The sequence below is a fragment of the Rhinopithecus bieti genome, unplaced genomic scaffold, assembly GCF_001698545.2.
Source record: "Rhinopithecus bieti isolate Rb0 unplaced genomic scaffold, ASM169854v2 scaffold_5026, whole genome shotgun sequence".
NCBI lineage: Eukaryota > Metazoa > Chordata > Mammalia > Primates > Cercopithecidae > Rhinopithecus > Rhinopithecus bieti.
Window position 1 is genome coordinate 826,527 of NW_016804667.1, and position 21,951 is coordinate 848,477.

Here is a 21,951-nt window from a genome sequence, read left to right on the forward strand (position 1 = left end):
GAATGCTCAGTAATGTCAGTATTCAGTAGATCTACTGGTTCCGTTAACTTACTGTGTCAGTAACAACTAGTGCAAATTCAAAGCCTTCTCTTTGGGTTTGGATCTCCAGCTACCTGGGTGGCAACTTGGTAGTCTTCTCTGTTACATATTTAATTTACTTAAAATAATCTGTCCCTGGAGACAGATTAATTTCCCTCTAGAGAGGGAAAGCTGGAAAAGAATTTTCTTCTAAATGTCAATCAATAAATATTAGTTAAGTACCTGTTATTTTTCTAGAAATTGTCCTAGATACTGTGTTATTAATGGGTAAACAAGACAGACACAGTCCCTGCCTTGGAAGGACTTGTAGTCAAATGAACTAAAGATGGAAAGGATATTCCTGGGGATTTGGTGAGTAGGACTCAATTGATAAAACATAATGACTACTCCCTATTTTCCCCACTCCCTACCCCCAGGCCCTGGAAACCATTAATTTCCTTTCTGCCAATGGATTTATCTATTCTGGATATTTCTTATAAATGGAATCATATGTGTCTGGTTTCTTTCACTTAGCATACTGTTTTTGAGGTTTATCCACGTATAGCAGGTATCAGCACTTTATTCATTTTTAGAATTGAATATTATATCCATTCTATAGGCACACTGCATTTTGTTTATCCATTAATCAGTGGATAGACATGTGGGTTGTTTCCACATTTTGGCTATTGTGAATGGTGCTGTTGTAAAAATTTGCTTACAAATATTTGTTTGAACACCTGTTTTCAATTCTTTGAAAGAAAGAAATCAGTTTTTACTTATAATTATAGGGGAATGAGCCAGTGGAGATGAAGAAGATACCAACATATAGGGGAATAACTGATGGAGAAATGTTTTGTAGGAGATAAAAAGGGAAAAATTGAAGACCATTGTGTCTGTTTGGAAAGGATTTGAGAAATGGAGGAGGAAACATATTGGTTGTAGACACTGAGCTTTTACTGAATGTTGGATATTTTACATTAAATGAGGATGTTAGTTCCTCTAAATACGTTATGTACTATGAACAAGGACCAAATCTTGGAAGTATTTCTTGACAAATGAGTCAAAAAAATACCAGAATATTTATAAGCATTTTAAAAGTTTTCATTAACAAATTTGAGAGTGATACAATGAATACATTGGTCATTGCTTAATAGGGGCATTTAATTTGGATCAATTTCCTACAATGCACTTAACAGGGCTTAACATTCATTTTGTTAAGACACCTCTGAGACCCCATGCTAGATCATAAGGACAGCTGGAAGCTGATTTCATAATTTCTAAGTGCAACTGAGGTAGAATTAAAGTGTAAATGCAATTTTTGAAGTGCTTGACACAAGAGAAGCTACAAAATTGCTCTTTGCTCTGACTTGTTTTAATTTCTTTATGAATGTTTTATACAGTAGTCTTTTACTGTTTTCTAGTCACGAGCAATTTTATTTGATGAAAGGGCAATTATCACACATAGAAACTCAGCATTCCAGAAGCTATCAAAATTCTACCATTAGACTCTACCTCCCCTTACCATACCATACCAATCTGCTACAAAAAAATTGTGGAAAGTTTTAACTTGAATGATGGGTGATGGCAAATTGGGGTATTTTTCTAAATTTAGAATTATTCTCATCCTGAAAAGGTTTGATATAGTTATGCTTTTGTTGATTAAATATTAATTTTACTATCGTATTATGCTTCCAATCCCTGAAGCTTCACTTCCAGAAGTTCCATTTATTCTCCCCGAGAACAAATGACAAAGACAACACATTCTGCAGGTGTAGGCTCAAGCAACATGGTGGCACTGATTAAATGCATGGAGTCCCAAATGTTCTGTTTTGGGTCTTGGACTCATAGAGTCACTCTCTGCCTCTGACTTGCTCCCCCCTCTCATTTAAAATTAAACGTAGAGCCACTGGCAGCTTTCAGGCTTGATTTTCATCCCAGGCCTAATGGCTTACAGGTGGCAATTTTTTTTTTTTTTTTCCCAGTGACAACAACATTTTCCCAAGCCTGTTCAAGGGTAATGCCAATGAGAACATTAAAAAAATAAAATTAAATTAAAAAATTAAAAAAGGACAAAAGCCATTTAAAATAAATAAATAAAACCTTTTCCACTTTTATTTGTTACATTACAGCTTTTTCTTCTCTTTTTTTCTTATGTTTGATATATGGGAACTGTTCCATTTATAACTTGAGCTCTTGTGCTCTGGAGTCTCTGTACTTAAGACTCAGATCTTTTGATGTTTAACTGTTATAAACTGACCAATATTCTGGAGAGACTTACCTATGAAACATACTGAACTGATTTTATGATTAACACTCCTATTTTGCTTCTCCTTCTCCTTCAGAACTTATGTCCAGAAAAGAAAGAACAAAATCCCCAAAACTGAGTGTCAGTTATTCTCAATGGATTTCACAAGCTATAATGTAGCCCCTGAGTAGGTATTGAAATTATATTGTCAATGTGTTTAATGGGATTCCTGTTTTTGAAAACACTGCAGAGTTGTGGAAGTGAGTAAAATTCAGTGAAATTATAAATTGTGATACGTATGCTTTCATTGCAATTGTCACTAGTGAAAGCTACCTAATAACTATCCTAAGATCATTGTCCTTTCTCACCCCTGAGATTTGGAAATCAGGAGATTTTCCCTATTTAAATCTTTCAGGAGAGATGGTAAAAAATTTTTGGGAAGATGAAAACTTCAAAATGCTTTCATATATTTTAAAATAAAAAATTGTTACCAAAAGTAGGTTGCCATCAATAGCTATAATACCTTAATAAATAAACTCCTAAAATGGTCTAATACATGTTTCTCCTAACAAAGAAGTTAATATTTATCAATAAATATCTAAGATATATTTTAAGAAAAAAGTCGCTGTCATTAAATAGTGTTTACTGAAAATCAGTAATTGTAATTAAATCAGGATGTATTACTTGTTTAACTTACCATCGTTTGTAAAATTTTAGTTCATGTCAATAAGGGCACATTCACATATTAACAACCGATTTCTTTCTTAACAAAGAAGAGAGCTAGGAATAAACTTGCATATTATTTTAGAAGAGAAATAGACAGGTTGGCCTATATAATGTTACTGTTATTTGCGTATAAATTACTCCACAGGTATAATCAAGAAATATATTTGCAAATAGCAATCATGAGAATAAAAATATTGTGAAAATACAAATATTTATGGGTTTATTGTCTCGCTAGTATATGCATGTATCTAGATTGATACATATGCAAAAGGGAAGAGAGAAGAAAAAACTATACATAATGATAGGGAAAACTATGAAGTAGGGGAATTTGTTTTTGATAAATCATTGCCTCACTTTACTCTAGACTCCTTTCTCAAATCTAGACTCAATTTGTTCCTATTCGTGGAGCCCCTGAATGCCCTCTCCAGTGAGATGGTGCAATCAAGCCAATCCCTCTTGGAAAAAAACTTCCTTCTCTTGACCTTTCCTAGCATCCTTATCTTTATTCCATTTCCTCAGAACCATGCAACTAATACACTAATTCGTGTCAAGGTGAAAATGGGTGATGGATTCCACAGAGAACACATATTTGAATAGCATCATTAGCTCTCCAGAGATCATGGCCATACCCTCTAAAGTGTGTGGGAATTTCATGTACCAAATAGTCTCCTGTGTGAGACAGTAGACAGATTTTTGATGTCCTTTCTAGACCATCTTGCAGAATATTTTTTATTCTTCCTAAATTTTAGGACTGTCTTTCATAGGCATGCACCCACCACATGCAAGCACACCCCTCCACACACTGATGGGTGAGACAAACACTTGTGCGTAGTCTATCGGTAACAATAAGGTAGCCATAATTAGCAGTGTTTTCAAATCTAGATTTTCTTTTTAACCTAAGGAAGATAAGAAGCAAGATAATATTGTTTTAAACTTGCCTGTAACGCACCTATGATGAATTCTTTGTGTGTGAATTCTAATCAGATCTAAAAAATTTATGTTGTGTAAATTAAGTATAAAATTGAAAAATCAACCTGTCATTGGGTGTTTTGGAATTTTGATCTGATGAGGGAGAATTGTCAGTGACTCTACAAAGAAAAACCCAAACCCTTCCATGAGATAAGGATCTTGAGCTTTTTTTGAGAATGATTGGAAGGGCTCATTTAAGTCAGGTCCCAAACAAGGTGGAAGCATCTTGGAAACACAACAGAACAAAATCCATAAAAAAGAAAATTCTGCTTAACTGGTAAGAGAGAACCTTAGTGTTCCAATTCCATTATAAAATTCAACACAGGAATGAATAGCAATGTCTATGCTGGAAACATGACTCTTGGAAACCTGTTGACTTGGAGAACAATCTGAAGCTAAGAAAGTGGGCTGAATAATGAAAGCTACTGCAACTTTAATTTGCATGTTTTTCAGTAACCCCCAAGATGCAGTGGGATGGGATGGGATGAGAGAGTTGGTACTGTTAGACATTTCTCCTCTTAGTCGCTCTTTTGGCTCCTGATTTGTTTAGATCATTTTATTTCAACAAAGTTTCCTGGGATTTGTAAGCCAAAGGGTGAGCTCAAAAAATTCTCTCCCAGGCTGTACTGAGAAGGTCTGTGCTACCATTTCCTGAGTTCTGCAGACTCTGAACTCAGTTCTGAAACCGTCTGTACCAACCTTACTTGATTTAAATCAAAGATACATGTAGTGTTGTTATTATTCATGAAGATTATGTTAAACTCCAAGATGCATGGATACATATAATTGAAAAACCTTTATTCTAGGTTTACTCAGTGGCTTCTAAAAGATTAAACTATTACTGTAAGCAGCCCATTGTTTCTTGCATATATCTTAGATTTTATTTCCTGTCAGCTATTGCAAGGACTACTAAGAAGAATTAGTTTCACCACACAGTAAATAAATGCTTTAATGCCCTGCATTATTGTTTACGCTAAGCTTTGCAAGCACTTAAGCCACAACAGATAATTGTCAAAATGATGAAGCAATAAAATCACACACAGCCAGCAGTTACAGTGTAGATGTTGTTCGGGGAACAGCTCATAAGACTTAGAGCTTACACTTAGTTGGTTAGTTGGTTAGGGAAAGCAATATTTTACTAAAATGTATCATAAACAACAGAAAAAAAATGCAGAAAGAATTATTTCAGGACCCAAGTACCCCGCAAGCTCTACTTATCTAAGCTTTCATATTTTTCTCCCTCTATGTGATTTATTTTACTTATATCAGGTGTTTAAATCAATACTGCTTGAAAAGTGCCTGTATGAGACACTACACTGTCATGTATCCATGAAAGAAACCAATGTCTCCTGTAGGAATTCTGCTAATTTTAAAATTAACACAGGTACGGGCATTGTTTGCAATTTCTGTTCTGAAATAATAATTTTGCCACTTAAATGCATCTCGCTCTTGTCTTTTCAGAGCTTGAGTTTTGTCAGTTTTGTATCCTGGGGTGGGGACAGGAGGATGAGAACTGCCTACCCGCTTGGTTTTAACCACAGAATGTCTGGGTTGCTCCACGTTTTCTTTAACAGGGACATCAGTGAAAATTATGTTCCATCTGTGGTGATGTAGCTGAGTGCAAACAGGACCCTGCTAGCCATTATGTACCTATTAGCCCTGATTACCTTCTGATAGCTGCTCACCAGTTGGTTTCTCTCACTTTGACAGATCTAGTACTTTGTTTAACCTTTAAACTAGTAGGGCAATAACACAGCTGACAGAAGGGGAGAAATAATTAAGGAAAACTTAGCTAGGACATTAAAAAATCTCTAACAAGGCAGATATTTCTGTTCAATTTGAAAACTTGTCAAGGGATACATACAATTCTCCATAATTGCTGTAGCAAAATGTTTCATAATTTTTGCTAGCTTCAAATTAATTTTAGCAATGTAATTTAATCAAATTACTAAGTGTCTTCCTTTAAAAATATCTATAATTTACACTCTCAGGAAGTAAATTTTAATATTTCAATACTTCTAAGAAAAGTGATATCCAAGAGAACTTAATTTCTGGAAGAATCAGAAAGGAAATATATTTTAAAATATTGTGTAAAATCTGCCAACAGTCTGTTTTACATTTTCTGAAATGGCTGATACATGCTTTTGGAAAATCACACAAGTTATAAATATGTTTAGGTTCATATTGTTAACAACTCTAAGCATTAAAACATGGTCGACAGTAATTAGAAGAAAACAAGACATCCTGAACTTTATTGGCTTTTATTTAGTACTTTTGTGAGCAACTTTAGATAATAACTTGTTAGGGACGGAGTCAGTACTGTCTCCTCTTTTCTTGTTTTCAACATTCTCGCAGCATTAACTCCACCTCTGAAGGCCTGACCCCATCACCATACTTATTTCATTTTGGAGCCATTTAGTTCCTTCAGTGAAAGGGCATATCAGATCTCTCTAGGTATTCCTCCCATTAATCCACACACACAAAGCAGAGAAGTAGAGAGAGTGCTTCATTGTTGCATGAAGATATTTAATTAAAGTCGGAACAACTTCTAAATGAAAAAGCACAAATAATCTCTCCAGATCATTAATAATTTGGCAGTTTATAAGACATTAAAATATAACGTGCTCATTATTTTCCTTAAATCTATTGAGAGCATTACATAATTCCTTATGCTTAACTGTATGCTTTTTGGCTAAGACGATATCAGCTAATATAGGTGTCTCATCCTTGTCAGATCTAAGATACTGACATGGAGAAACATCACAATTGTCTTCTAATCATGTCTGACAACAAGTCTAATTTAGCATTCTTTCATACATTGTTTATCATAAGTCTTACGTTCCTGTTATCCATTCTTATGTTAATTGATTACTATTATGTTTCCTACTTCATGGTTGCATAAATATTTTTAAGAAACAAGTCTAGCATTTCCAATAGCTAAAAAAACTCAAGTCATATTAAAACAACAATATTCTCAGCCATGTAGATATATGCCATGTTATTATTTAAGTTTTAGAAGGATTTCCACAAAACAACTTAGCTAGAACATTGAACTGTATTACTATTACTGATCTCTTTATAATATACACTTTATATTATAAAATATGCAAAAGACAAGATTCCTTCTTTTAAGGAGTTATAATGAGGGGGAAAAATTCCTCCACAAATCAAAAGAAAAAAAGAAAATGAACATATAGTTGCAACCATCTACCGTTTTGCATTCCTACAGTGCTGAAATGATTCTGTGGCTTAATCTACAAGCCCTTATAGGACTCTTTAAGTGGACAAGGAAGCCTTATGAAGTATCAGAATAAAGGGGGAGTGTTTGAGGATAGTAGGTGGGGGAAGACATCTTGAGACACATAAAACATTCTAGAGTATCCAGAAATGGGAGGAGTTTAGCTATGTAATGAATAGCACTGGGTTTGCCTGCCTGAGTCAGACAAACTTAGAAAGGATGTACAGGGGGACAAATACCTAATGCATGCAGAGCTTAAAACCTAGATGATGGGTTGATGGGTGTAGCAAACCACCATGGCACATGTATACCTATGTAACAAACCTGCATGTTCTGCACATGTATCCTGGAAATTAAAGTAAAATGAAATGAAATGAAATGAAATAAAATAAAATAAAATAAAATAAAATAAAATATAAAGGATGTGTAGGGAAACTTCTCAAATGGAAATGGAAGTTTTGACCTCTGTTAATTAAAGTTTACTCCTACTTTTGAGAGACAAATTAGAAATCACCAGAGTTTACTATATGCAGACACCAAAATAATACTAAGGTCAGACTTATTTTTTTGATGAAGGAATTGCTGAATATCAGAAATCAGGCTGGAAAGAAGTAATGTTCACCCAAGTACAATGATATTAGGATCTGGTCAGGGTCGCAGCTACTGGCTTCATGAAGAAAGTGACATATAAGCTGGATATAAGTTGGATCTCAAAGGATGGGTGTGAGTTAGACAAGGGGAGAGTAAGAAGAAACGTGAGAAATGGCCCAGTAAGATGGAATGAACTATGAACAGGCTCTAAGGTAAAGAACTTGGTGCTTTGGAAGAGATTTTAAAAATTTCATGTGACTGGAATTTAGAGGATGAGGTTGTGAGTGGGGAAAAATGAGGTTATGTAGGTTTTTTTTTAATGTCATGTAAAGGAGTTTGAACTTTATCCTAAGAGAGCTGGGGAAGCTTTGGAAAGTTTTAAGCAGGGGAACACCACCATGATGAAGTTTGCGTTTTAGGGAGATTATTCTGTTTGAGTGTAGAGAATGGATTAGACGTAAGCAAGAAAAAAAGCAGGAAGCTAAGGAGGTGGCAGTATAGTATTCTTGACAAAATAGAATGGTTGTCTGGTGTAGGCTGGTGTAGACAGTGGGGAAAGTGAGAAGGGCCTAGCTCTAAGAACTTTAGCAAAAAGACCTGGTATGCTTGGCAGTTAATATGGTGTTGGAGAAAAGGAGAAGGAAAAGAAGAGGTCCAGAACGAGGCTGAGGTAACAGACGTGCTGAGAGGTTACATGCAAAAGATTAAAAACAAAATATAAGAAAACGCAGAAAGACTACAAGAGTTAAGAAATAAAAGGCCATATCATTTGTTCCAATGAGGGGGGCTGGCGATAGCAGTCTGGTAGAAAGAGAGTAATAGAAGGTGATTTTGCACATTTAATTAAGGAAATTCAAATGGAGATATTTTACAAGGAGCAGCAAATATGAACCCAGAGTCACAGTGAGACATCAATGACTAAAATTCTTCAAGGGACTCTAAAGAGAACCAGGGCTGAACCATATAGTTCAATGCTAATGGGCCATCAGATTGAAAGGGTCTTTTAAGGGGAGTGGAATAATTAACAAGAAAGCCACAAAATGTGAAAATTGTCTCTCTGAGGTCAGAGAGAGGTCAAGTAAAAGAGTGTTAACTATATGAAGGGTCTTTGGTTTTCTGATAGTTTTGTGACATTTGGATTCCTCTGGTTATAGGACCCAGTAGTGACTATTGATTGCCTCATTCAATTTTGTACACTAATAGAATTCCAATCTTGGTAGTGGCAATGTGCTCAGTTTAAAAGTTACATTTTCTAGCCTTCTTTGAAGCTAAAGCCGGCCATGTGACATGCCTCTGGCCAAAGGGATACATGCAAAAGTCATCAGGTGTGGTGTCTTGTGAAACTCTTTAAAAAGGGGGCAGGCTTAAAATGTCATGAACTCTTTAATTTTTTTTGTTTGTTTGTTTTGGTCTGAAATGTTGTCATGATACTGGAGAGGTAGGGCAGGAAGAAGGAGCCATCTTGCAATCACAAGGACAAGAGTCATATCCTAAGGCTTTCTGAGTGGAAAGATGTAGGAACCTGGGATGTTGAGGACACTGTAGCTGGTATGCTGGTCCTGGTCTCCCTATCCCTGGACTTTTCATAAAGTCACAAAAATAAAATTTTTAATTTTGTTAGGGACCAATCCAGTAAAATTAAAATTGTAAAATATTGTTATTAATAATGTAAATAGTAACATTTATGATTTTTGAGTTTTTCTATGTGGAAGGCACAGTGCTCAACACTCTACATGTATTGTTTAATTTAATCCTTATAATCCCGTATAATCCTATACATTTTATATTTTATCTCCATTTTATAGATGAAGAAAACAAGATTCAGAGAATTTAAGTAAATTATCCAACATTACACAACTAGTACATTTATTAATCTCCCTTCTAAACTCATACATTAATCTTGCAACAGTAAATGTTGACTTCATGTTCACTTTTGGACTGTTTTGCTCTTAGCCATTTGTTATCCATATCTGCTAGTGATAAAAAGTAATATTTTAAACAAGAATAAGACAAGCATTACTGGTAAATTCATTGAATGAATATGACTGGGGAGATTGGTGCCAGTCCACACATTTTCTGATACGCATTGACTGAAAAAGTTTTCATCTAAACTCTGTAAGACCCCACTAAACTCCTGACATTCTGTAGGACCCAAATATAAGCCCCGATAGTGTCTATCACTGTCTTGGACTAAAAAAATGGAGTTAAATGATTACCTAGTTATTATCACTATTTAGAAATGTACATGCACCAGATGTGGACACAACTGCTTTTGTTTCAGAGCTACCTGATCTCTCTCCTGTGGGGATTTCTTGGGTGATGGAGAACAGTCTGTTACTGAAACTCATGATGCAGTTCTCCAATAGCACCTTCTGGCTGAACCAACTTAGAAATTTGTAGTAGCCCAAACAAGAACCACAGCTTGTGAGATGGAATGACACATGTCACAGAAATTACAGATGCTTCTAATATAGGCAGAGACAAGGTACTCTTGATAGAAGGGTCAGCAAAGCAGAGCAAGTGCATATTAAAGAAAACTAATAAGTTCAGTTGTTCTAATTTCTGTTCAATCTGGAAAGGGGGGTTACAATAATGCCTATGTCTATTCAAGCACATATACAAATTTACCTTAGAAAGGACCATCAGGCCAGGTGCAGTGGCTCACACCTATAATCCCAGCACTTTGGAAGGCTGAGGCAGGCAGATCACGAGGTCAGGAGATTGAGGCCATCCTGGCTAACACAGTGAAACCCCGTCTCTACTAAAAATACAAAAAAATTAGCCGGGCTTGGTGGTGGGTGCCTGTAATCCCAGCTACTTGGGAAACTGAGACAGGAGAATGGCGTGACCCCGGAAGGCAGAGCTTGCAGTGAGCCAAGATCGTGCCATTGCACTCCAGCCAGGGAGACAAAGGGAGAATCCGTCTCAAAAAAAAAAAAAAAAAAAAAAAAGAAAGAAAGAAAAAGAAAGGACCATTATAAAAAAGAAGCTGAGGCACTTTGTTACGAGACGTTTGTAATTATTTACTTGATCATCATGCTCAACCTCTAGGTCCAGGACACTGTAAAGTTAGCAACATTTGTCATGTTTGCAAAGCTGCAATTAATTTCAATTGCAATATAGCCATAATTGCTGAATATGCCCACATTATTTTCTCAAAAGGAGATTTGCGATAGCTGTTGTCTTCTTTTTTCAAGTTATCAAAACCTGTGATGCACATTGTAAATGCTCAGTATGGCTTCATCACAAAGTAAATACCTTTCCTTATGTGCAAAGAATTTAGCTCACACATGTTATACAGATATTCATATGGTTAGAGTAATTCAATTGCATGGCAGGGAGACACAATTTATGGCCGTTTCTCTGGTATACTAGGGGATTATTCATATACCTTCTTCTCTTTGGGGGGAAGAAAGCATGAGCCTGAGATCTGATCAAATGTGATTTCTTTATTAGATGCAGGCACGAATCTCTAAATATCCACCTTGCAAATTGGGGAAGCTTTAAAGTGGGTATTTTCTGCTCTCCAAAGGTGGTTTTCTGGAAAGGGAAAGGGATTGGAAAGCATTCTGGTATGCCTGTGTTGTAATCAGTAAAGTTGGGCCAGGAAATTCCAGATACATCTTCATTTCTGCATTTCTTCTTACAACAATCCATACTGTTTCTTTACAAAACACAAAGAACTTAAGGCTTTCTTGTAACTGTTGAATTCACATCAGGTGTTTTTCTTCCCCAAAAGGGATCTTTTGCTGAGGTAATTTCTTCCTGGGACAAAACTTGCTATGAAATTTCGCTTTTCTATTGTATTAATTTCCTATTGCTGTATAACAAAATACCACAAACTTAGTGGCTGGAAAAAATACAAACTTATTCTCTTATAACTGGATGTCAGACATTTAAAATCAAGGTGTTGGCAGGGCTAGTTCCTTCTGGAGGCTCCAGTTAAGAATTTGTTTCTTGTCTCTTCCAGCTTCTAGCAACAGCCAAGCATTCCTTGGCTCATGGCTTCATCATTCCAGTCTCTGATTTTGTAGTTATGTCACTTTCTCTTCTCTCTGCCCTCTTATAAGGGTTCCTCTATATTCTATATTCTCTATATTCTCTATATTCTCTATATTCTCTCTGCCCTCTATATAACAAGTGTTCCTCTTATAAGAACACTTGTGTTTACATCAAGCCTACCAAAATAATTCAGGATAATTGACCCATCTCAGGATACTTAGATTAATCCTATTTGTAAAGTTTCTTTTCTAATTTATGGTGACATATTTACAGGTTCTAGGGATTGGGGATAGACATCTGTGAGGGTCATTATCACACCTGTATAAATATATTTTTAGAACATTAAATAATAGTTTACTCTTTCGAATGACTATAAGTCATCATTTTTGTTTAAACCACAGACACTTCACATTGTGAATGCTAGACCTGTCTTGAGCTCCAAAATTCCAGGGGATACTGATTTTTCTGTGACTTCCTACTCCAGAATAATATTACACACAAATTGGAACCATGTTGAACTAACACCGCCATTCTGAGTCCTGGACTTGAGTCTGATCTTCAAATGACTTCAAGGAGCACTGCATTTGTCAGAATCCCTGGACTCAAACCAACCACATGCTTTCCCATAAAAGTGACCAAGAAGCTGTGGTCAAGAAACTTTACTGATTTTTAAAGAAGTGTTCTCCAAGAAAAAAGAGGATCTTGGTGATTACAAACTATTTCTTAAAAAGACTTTTGATTTAATCTCTCAGCTTTGCTTCAACATTGACAATTCTGCACCAATTACTTGTGATCGCTGTTTTTCTGTTAGATGTCATGCTATGGCTGTACTTTACCTCTATTTATTTTCTATAATTTATGGAAGGGAGTGTTATCTAGGCTTTCTCCAGATGCATGGCTGACTGGCAGGCCCTCAAGTGGGCCTGAATGGGTTTTGTCTTGCTGTCTGTGAAGAGGGGTTTTTTTTTTCTTTTAGCTCCAGATTCCTCCTTTGAGGAGGAGGGTTATGGGGTTGGTGTAGACTTGGCCTGGGGTGAACTGCTGAAGTGATTGCTGTACCTTATGACTGTACACTCTTCTTTATTTTTTTAAAGAAGTTATGACCCGGTGAAATGTCATAGAGAACTTCAGGAATTTATGACCCATTAAATAGGAACTTTTGCTCTGTTGGAAATATTTGGCAGAAAGCTTCCTGTCACCTCCTCCCACAGAGCTGGAGGGAAAGATCAGTGAGCATGTGACCCTCAGGCTCTTAGCTCTCAGTCCCCTCTCCCCTCTTTCCTTCCTGCCAGTGACCCTGCTGAGGGCAATCCCTGCCTGTAGAGCAGGAGGCCAGCACTGTCCACTTGCTCCTCCTGTGATTATATGGGAAATCTCAACACAGGGTGCAATACATAGGAAGTTCATCTATACTTTTGTTCTAGACTGTGTTTTCCAACATATTTTTGGCAGTAAAATAAAACAGATATGGTATTTTTATTTCCACCTACTAAATCTCAATTGTTTCTGAAGAGAGGGATTTGATTAATTGATACCAGAAACCCCAACAGGGAGCACTACAAATTGTTGCACCTAAAAACTCATCTTTCATGTTTAAAATGTAAAAATGCATCATTTATACATTGCCCTGTTTTCAATATAAGTGTTTTATTAACGCCTCCTCTCACTGTCTCTCTCTCTCTCTCTCTCTCACCTTTCTTGCATCCCATCTCTATCTCTTTCACCTTTCTCTCTCTTTAGCTCTTCTCTCCTCCCCCCCTCTCTTTCTCTGTCTTTCTCTCTCTCTCTCTCTCTCACTCACACACACACACACACACACACAGACACACACACACACACAGACACACACACACACGGTTTGGTTGGATCATTGGGGCAGTTTCCCCCACGCTGTTCTTGTGATAGTGAGGGAGTTCTCATGAAAGCTGATGGTTTAAAAGTGGTACTTTCCCCTTCACTGTCTCTCCTGCAGCCTTGTAAAGAAGGTGCCTGCTTCTCCTTCACCTTCTTCCATGATTGTAAGTTTCCTGAGGCCTCTCCAGACATGCTGAACTGTGAGTCAATTAAACCTCTTTCCTTTATAAATTACCCAGTGTCAGGCAGTTCTTTATAGCAGTGTGAAAATGGACTAACACACGCGCACACACACACACAAACACACAGAGCGCAGAAACAGAACTGATGAGTTGAACAATTTAATTATTTTGTATATTAAATTTGTTTTGGTTGCAATCACACCCTTGAGTCTCTAGAAAACCTGAAGAAGAAGTCTTATACGTGCCACTTATTCTGGCTCATTCATTCAATTCCTTTAATGAATATTGAGCATCTGTAATGCACCAGGCACTGTTTTGGTGCTTGGAATATATTGATGAATTAAATAGAAAAATATCCCTGCTCTCATGGAGCTTACGTTCTTGCAGAGAGAGACAGACTACAAACAATACACATAATACATATAAGTTGCAAGATGATAAGTGCTACAGAGAATAAGAAGAACAGAGGGGGTTCCTGTACACGGAGAGGGGCAGAACACAGTCCATGGTTGAACAAGGATCTCTGAAGGTATGTGTGCAGCAGTGCAGGAAGAGGTGGAAGTGCTAATGAAAAAGAAGTCATATGTAAGAAGGGCACGGCAAAAGGGCTTGGCGTGACGTATGGCATCCTTTCATGACAGGAAAGAGTGGGCCGATGCAGGAGCTCATTGTACTCCCCAAACATGCCTGAGACACACCCTGCCACTACTCTAGCCCTTCACTGCTTTAATTCTCCTCAGGCCTGAAGTGTCCGAAAGCCAATCTGCACTGTGAAGGACGGAAATGGTAAAGGTTATGGGTGTAATGGAAATAATTCAGAATTAGTTTCAAGAGACTTGCAATGTACCCTTGGGGTTCGCTTCCAACTACTATGAGACATTGGGCAAGCCACTTAGCCTTTTGGGTCTGAATTTCTTCATTTGTAAAATGAGAGAGTTAGACATATGATCCCACTTAACTCTCCCCTTCTTGGGGTCCATACGAACAAATAGGAAGTGGAGTAGAAATAAGAAGGTAAGACGAGATGGAGAAAAACAAAGTCAAATGAAACAGGAATGGGATATTTGGACAAAGGGAGAAAGGGACAAAAGATAACGAAAGAAAAAAGAAGACACGTGTAAAAGTAGCCAGGAAGTATACCAATATAATGCAGATATAACCATAGACAGATGAGCAATTACCTTCTCCTCTTTTACATTTCTGGAAAACTACTTTTGCTGTAGCTTTCCAGCACTGTGTGCTGTGAACTACATGTAGTGGGTCTTCTTCCTTGTTTTCTGGCGTACAACTCCTAGAATTCTTAGGCTCTCCAAAATGCTGTCTTTTTGTCTGCCAAAGTTGACCGATAGCTTTAAGATGGGGCTGGTCACCAGATAGACAGATACATAATTAGAGGTTTGGGGCTTTCAGCCTCACCCCACTACCTCCTGGGAGAGGAGAGAAGCTGAAGGTCAAGTTGATCACCAATGGCCAATGATTTAATCAATCATATATGTGTAATAAAGCCTCCATAGAACCCAAAGAGGACAGGGTTGAGAGAGCTTCTGGATAGCTAAACACAAGGAGGTTCCTGAAGGGTAGCACGCCCAGGGAGGGCATGGGAGCTCCCTGCCCCTTCTCCCATGCCTCTTCATCTGTATCCTTTTTAATAACCTTTATAATAAGTTGGTAAATGTAAGTGAGTGTTTACCTGAGTTCTGTGAGCTGCTCTAGTAAATCAGTCAAACCCAAAGAGGAGGTCATGAAAACCCCAAGTTAAAGCTAGTTGGTCAGAAGTTCTGAAGGCTCAGGCTTGTGACTGGTGTCTTGGGGGGCAGAAGAGGGGCAGTCTTGGGGACTGATTCCTCAATCCGTCAAATCTGTCACTATCTATCTACAGGTAGGTTTGCTGGAATCACATTGGAGGACATCCAGCTGGTGTCCAATACTTGGTGTGTGGGGAAAAACCACTATAATTAGTCATAGAAGTCTGTGCTGATGATTGTTGTCGTGCTGTGGTGTGACAGCAGGAGAAAAACCCTGTTTAAGAGAATGCTCCTAAAACATGTACATAAAAAACATCCTGCTCAATTCCCTAAAGGAGTGTTTCTTGAGTGTAGGTTTCTGGGTTCTCAGATGGAACTTAGAATGCATGTTTCAGGATCCAGATAAAATTATGGCATTCATTTTTATATTTTAGACATAAAGATTACATAAGCTTTTAGTACTTTGGTAACCTATCCACCTTGGATAACACTCTTTTAATGGGAAAATAGGATTCAAACAACTGGGAACATATTTTATAATTCTAATTGCTTTCTGTGTCTTAATTAATTTTGACATCATCCTAGAGTATATCTGTTTTCAAAGAGATTAACTGTCAGCTTTTGCTTATCTGGCTTACATATTTCATTTTACAGGTTTTTCCTGACAAACTCCTCTCTCTCATGCTTGGCATCTTCCTCCCTCCTGGCCATTTCCCAATTTATTAGCACCAACCTCCAGAGGGAAGATAAGGGAAGAAATAAAATATAAATCACTTAATTCCTATAAACTATTGCAAAAACTGGCAAAGGGTAGAGGTCGAAAGCAAAGGCCAAGTAAAGTTTAAGTTACAGATCAGAAGAGATAAGGCTTTTCCTACTTTGCACATTGAAATTAGTCCTACATAGCCATGAGGGCATCTTAAAATGTTGATGAGCTCCACATAACAACTCCAAATAGATAGGTAAAGGGGTAAAGAACGTAGGTGAAGAAGTTGGCCTTGGAAAGGAGTAGAGTACTGCTTCTAAAAAAAAAGTGAACAGTAAGGGTGGATAATGATAGATACCTATCAAGAGAGGGTGGGGACAACATTGAGGTACTTGATGCTTGATGGACTCTAGTTTCTTTCTTCTGAAAAGGAAGAGACATAGCCATCTTCCTAGGGACAGTGGGGCAGGAGGAAGCTTGTGGAGATTAAGAAGGGTTTGGATCAGCTGGTATGAAGAGAGGAAAAGGAATCAAGTAAAGATCCAATAATTGTTAGGTAGTGTTCAAGAATTAGCATAAATTCCTAAATTCACAAAAATTATTAGCACAGTTATGAGATTTTCCTGGGTGCCTTCAGCAGCCTAGGAGCAGGAGTAGATAAAAATGAATAGAAGGGCTAATCCTTGATGTGGAATTTTCAGGTTGGTTACAGCAGAAGAGTAAGGGAAGATGATGGAGAAGAAACTGATCTGAAGAGATGTTGTCTGTGTTATTTCATTACAGCAGCAGCAATTTCTCAATAAACAAGGTATTTGTTAGACATTGGGTCCAATTAACACTTGAACAAAGTTTGAAATAGCAGGTTTTCAAAAGTTGCACAAACTTTTATTTGAACGTAGTTCTCTCTGGTTCCAGGAATGTTCTTTTCCACTGTACCTTGCGTTATGGGAGTGAGTGAATTGGAGGTTTTGGTAATATTGTCACTAAAATTATTACATTGACAGTGAGATTAAGGCAAGTGGGTGGAGTTGGAAACTAAAATAGGCAGGGGTTGAGGTGTTAGGGAATATATTAGACGTGAAGAGTAGGTTTTGAGGAAACACCGTAGCAGGAACACACTATAGCACTATCCATACATTATAACACTGTGGATAGAGCAGGAGACCCCACTCTCTGAGTGAATTATTTTGTAAGTGGAGACAAGGTCCAGGATGTGGCCAAGACATTGAGTTGTTATAATTAAATGAAGATGAGAGGCTAGAGAAGCTCCCAATGGAGGAGAATTACAAGTACTGAAGAGATCATCTACTTAGTGTGGAAGTGACACAAGATGCTGCCTGGAGATTAGGAAAAGAGTGCAAACCAGATACAAGAATCATCACTGACTGTGGAGGCAGATAGAAAAGGGTGTGTGATAAACCAGAAGAGACTAGAGAGCAGAAATATACTCCTGCTTTGTCTGGTCTAACCCTCCCATACAGCACGAGCTGGCTGACCCAACAAGGTCAGTAATCATCACTTTTAGGCATTCCTGTAAAATCCCAGTCACCTTCCACATCGCTTTTTTCTAATATGCACTTTCTCTGAGCTTATTTCAAGTCTACATTAAAACCCTTAACTCTATGAGTCTAGCCACATCCATCACTGACACTGGAGTCGGCTTTTCTCATATTCAAACTTCAGCTTTATTTTTTTCCTAATGAACTCTTATTCATGAAGCTGTCTTTTGTGTCCTCCTTGTTTCTTGGGTTAGAAATCCCAGCCATAACTTTTAACCTAAACCACATCCCTGTGTCTTAGAGAGTGGCATATCTGGAAGGCAGGAGCTTCAAAGAACAGCTGGCCTTTCAGTGAAGTGGCAAAACAATATTGGACTGATTCAGAACAAAGAGTGCCATCTACTGAAAGGCCACTTAGCTGTTTAGTAATTTATTCAGCTGTACAAGTAATCATAAAATAGGCTCATAATAGCATTGTGGAAAACATAAAATGGGAGAAAAAGACATGAAATGATATAGCCAGGTAATACTAAGAAGTGGTGGTTAGACGTGGAAGGCAAGGTCCACCCTTACCCACTGAAAAGAGTGTCTCTGAGATTGTTTTCCTTCCTATGGGATTCTGTGGGAAGTTTCCAGTAGAGAGTCACCTAGAATGGACAAGCGGCTTTTTATTACTAAAGATGAATATTTAATAATAGTTGTTTGGAGGAATAAAATAGTTCAAAATGACGAAGTAGACCAAAGTATACTAGGATAAAACAGAAACAAATTATTATATGGAGGCAAGCAATCCTATTCTTGTATGGCAAGACGATGGTACCTGAATTCATAATGTACAGTGGACCAAGCAGATTGGTTAGAGAGCAACAACCACATGCATTTTGCAGGGAATGTCTCTCACCCTGTTGCCACTTTTTTCAGTGCTCCATATGCTAGATTGCAACTACAGATTTAGCCCTTTTGCCCAAAGGCATCTGAACTTGTGAAAAGCCTAGCTGGGGCACTGTCTATTGTTCATTGACAACTTGTCAATTTACTTCCAGGCAAAATAACTCATAAACATGATAAGTAAGGCAGATAAAACAAGAATTCTTTCACACTTTGCAACTTTACTGCAAAAATGGCTTATTTTCCATAAATGTGTGAAATCTCCCCTCTGAATTGTGACTGTGCATTGAACTTTAAAACTGTTTAGAAACAGCACAAGCATTTCACAATTCCTGTCTGTAATAAGATGAATGTTAAATATTAAACATGCATTAAAAGTGATAAAAGATTTTCAAAGGTTCACTAGCATCACCATATTTCTCTTTGATTCTCGGAGTTAATAAAAGTTAAGTTTAACAATACTCTCTAAAAGACAAATGTTTAAACACTCTCTTCTAAATTTGACACTTCATATATTTATATTAGCTATTATCAAAACCCTTATGTCAGTTAAAAAAAGACAAACTATATTATTATTAAATTCAAAAGCAGTATGTGGTATGTTAGCATATGTTCATACTGTAATGAAGTGGCTTTTGTTTCTGATATTTATAAACATTCCATTTCTAATGTACTGTTTAAATATTGAAAGCTAATTGTGAATTCTTTTAGGTAACATATTTTAGGTAGATAATAATTTTGAAATATATTATTCTCTAAGGCAAAGCAGTCTGTTTATGTGTAGTTATTTATAAAGTCGTACTCTTTAATGAAGCCATGTTCCCTGGATTCAGTTACCTAGTAATGGATTTGATTTTAAGCTTCTTGCTTACTGTGATACCATCCCACAATTACACTCAGCGGCTCCCTGATTTTTCCCAGGTGAACCTCCATAACACCAAACATCCTAATTTTGGACTGACTGAAAATGAAGGGGAAGATGAATGGGATGGGATCCAAACGTACAAGACCAGGTTCAGCTTCCTGGGTTTGTTCTTCTTTTGTGACCTTTGCCCCTGAAGCACAGCCTAGACCCTCGACATTTCCAGATAGAGGGTTTGAAGGTCCTATTAGCCTTTTCCCATTATTTCCCCACATTTTCTTCACTTACTGTAGAATATTTATAAACAGGAACACATATGCATTTGTTACATAACAATTGGCTTTTGGGAAATAAGTGAGAGAACACGAGAAAAGAAATTTCAAAGACTGCAAAAAAGGGTAGTACAACAAATCTGTGATAAACAAGGGTGCCTCAAAAGAGGACACGTTTTGTAGGAGGCAGTGTCGAAGAGTAGAAAGAGCCCGGAACTGAGGGGCCAGGGACCTGGGTTCCAATTACGTCATTGGTATTGAAGTTCTTATTCTCGAGGAGTCCATCCAGTTCAGACCTCGGTTTGGATCAGTTTTCCCGTCTTTGGGGAAAGAGGACAGTGCTGGCTGGGTTCCAGATCCCCTACTGATTTTTTTTTTCCTTTTGAACACAGGGATTTCCTATAAGATTTTAAATGAAGAAAGTCTTCTACTGCTGTATAAAAAAAAGAAAAAAGAAGAAGAAAGGTACTTACTGCCAGATCTAAAATTAAATTATTATGTGAATAATGTATTCAGATGATATAACTTAATTCATAAAATTTTTTGCCAAACAAAATCATGTAGATTACAGATGGCTTTTGTGTTTGCTTTAAAACAGGTGATGAATATTATGAAAAACTCCATCACCTGATTTTTGTGTGAACATAGAGAATATACATACCTGTACCAAGGAACCTTCATTTTAAATGCCACTTTTCTACCTGAAATTTTCAGTGTTCTTATCATATAAGCTGGGGACTGCAGAAGCTTATATGATATTAGAGACTAATAAATCTCTAGTTTATTAATCTGTTAGTTTTGTTTTAAAAATACTAGTTTTTTTTTTAAACAAACAGATTAATAAAATAGAGAATGTATTTTTTACATACCGTCTGATGTTTCAGTTTCCATATCTGGGTATCTTGGATTCATCATACCCTACTCATCATCCCGGCCATTGACTATATAGAAGCAGGACTCTTCCTCCCTACCGCAAACCCATTGTATCTAACCATTACTTCCCATCCTCAATTCGTGAACTGTTTTTCTCCCCTCAGTGTGAATGATCATGTAATTTCTCCCATGGAACTAAATCTGGTTTATGTGCCCAATTCTCCAATTGTCAAGGTCATTTAAAATTTTGTTATTATTATTTTTAAATATGTTCACCATGTAACTTAAGTTGGCATCCTTGGCAAATTAATAAGCACACTACACACATTATTACTAAAATCATTGAAGATTGTCACTTGAAAAACCTTGCAAAGAGAAACAGCAGCAACCTAGGTGTAAATTGTTCAGGATTGTTGGAGAAATAAAGTATTTATTGTAGAAATTCAACCCAAGCAGATATTGTAAGAGGTCAGAAGAAAAGCAGTGAGTTAAAACTAAGAAAGGCAAATAATAGGGCTCTATAAGAGTCAGGAGTATAAGAATGAGAACAAAAAAGAAAAAAAGAGGAAAAATAAAGATATAAACCAACTGTGTATTTTGGCGCTATCAAGATACAGAACCTGTATTGAATATGCAAGTTTAGAATGTATTTGTTTAATTTAAAGCATGTTGTTTCATTTAAATACACAGCAAAGAGACTGCTTAGTGCTGGACGTCAATTAATATTCTTCCAAAGGACTGGCAGGAAGCCATGGTGGACGTCTAGTCAGAGACAGTGTGTCACACTACTGTTGACTGTAAAATTAATTACCATTTCTAAACAAGAACTCTGTGATGCATATTCTTCCAGGCAAACTACACTGCCCTCCTAGCATTAAAGGTTATAAATAATTATTTTTTCTTAAACACTCTTTAGAGGAATCACAAGCAAAAACATTAACAGTCTCAAAAATAATGATAAAAAGAACACCCATCTATGGTGGGACAAGTCGACATTGTGAAGACAGGATTGAATATTAAGAAGTGTCACCTACCTAAAGTAAGTGTTAGACATTCGCATGATGGCATCAGCTGCTGATCTAATGCATCTGGAGCTGCCCTGTCACTAAGGCATTGCTAACCAAGGCAGAGACACAGACAAAGCTGCTTCATCATTAATGTCAGTAAAAGGCTCTGGAGGAAAAATAGAGAGTCTCTGGAGACCTTGTCTGGACTTCTTGGAGCCTGGACAACAGTCCTTTCCAACAACAGTCTTTTCCAACCCAATAGCAGCTGCAACAA

General features: G+C 37.1%; 1 long non-coding RNA gene across 1 annotated transcript; it reads left to right on the forward strand.

Moving 5' to 3' along the window:
- The first annotated feature begins 76 nt into the window (after positions 1–76).
- On the forward strand, positions 77–20,231 carry LOC108528176 (uncharacterized). Its single transcript, XR_001885045.1, has 3 exons — positions 77–390; positions 16,978–17,084; positions 20,190–20,231. It is a non-coding gene; the product is annotated as an uncharacterized LOC108528176 (long non-coding RNA).
- The last annotated feature ends 1,720 nt before the right edge of the window (positions 20,232–21,951 follow it).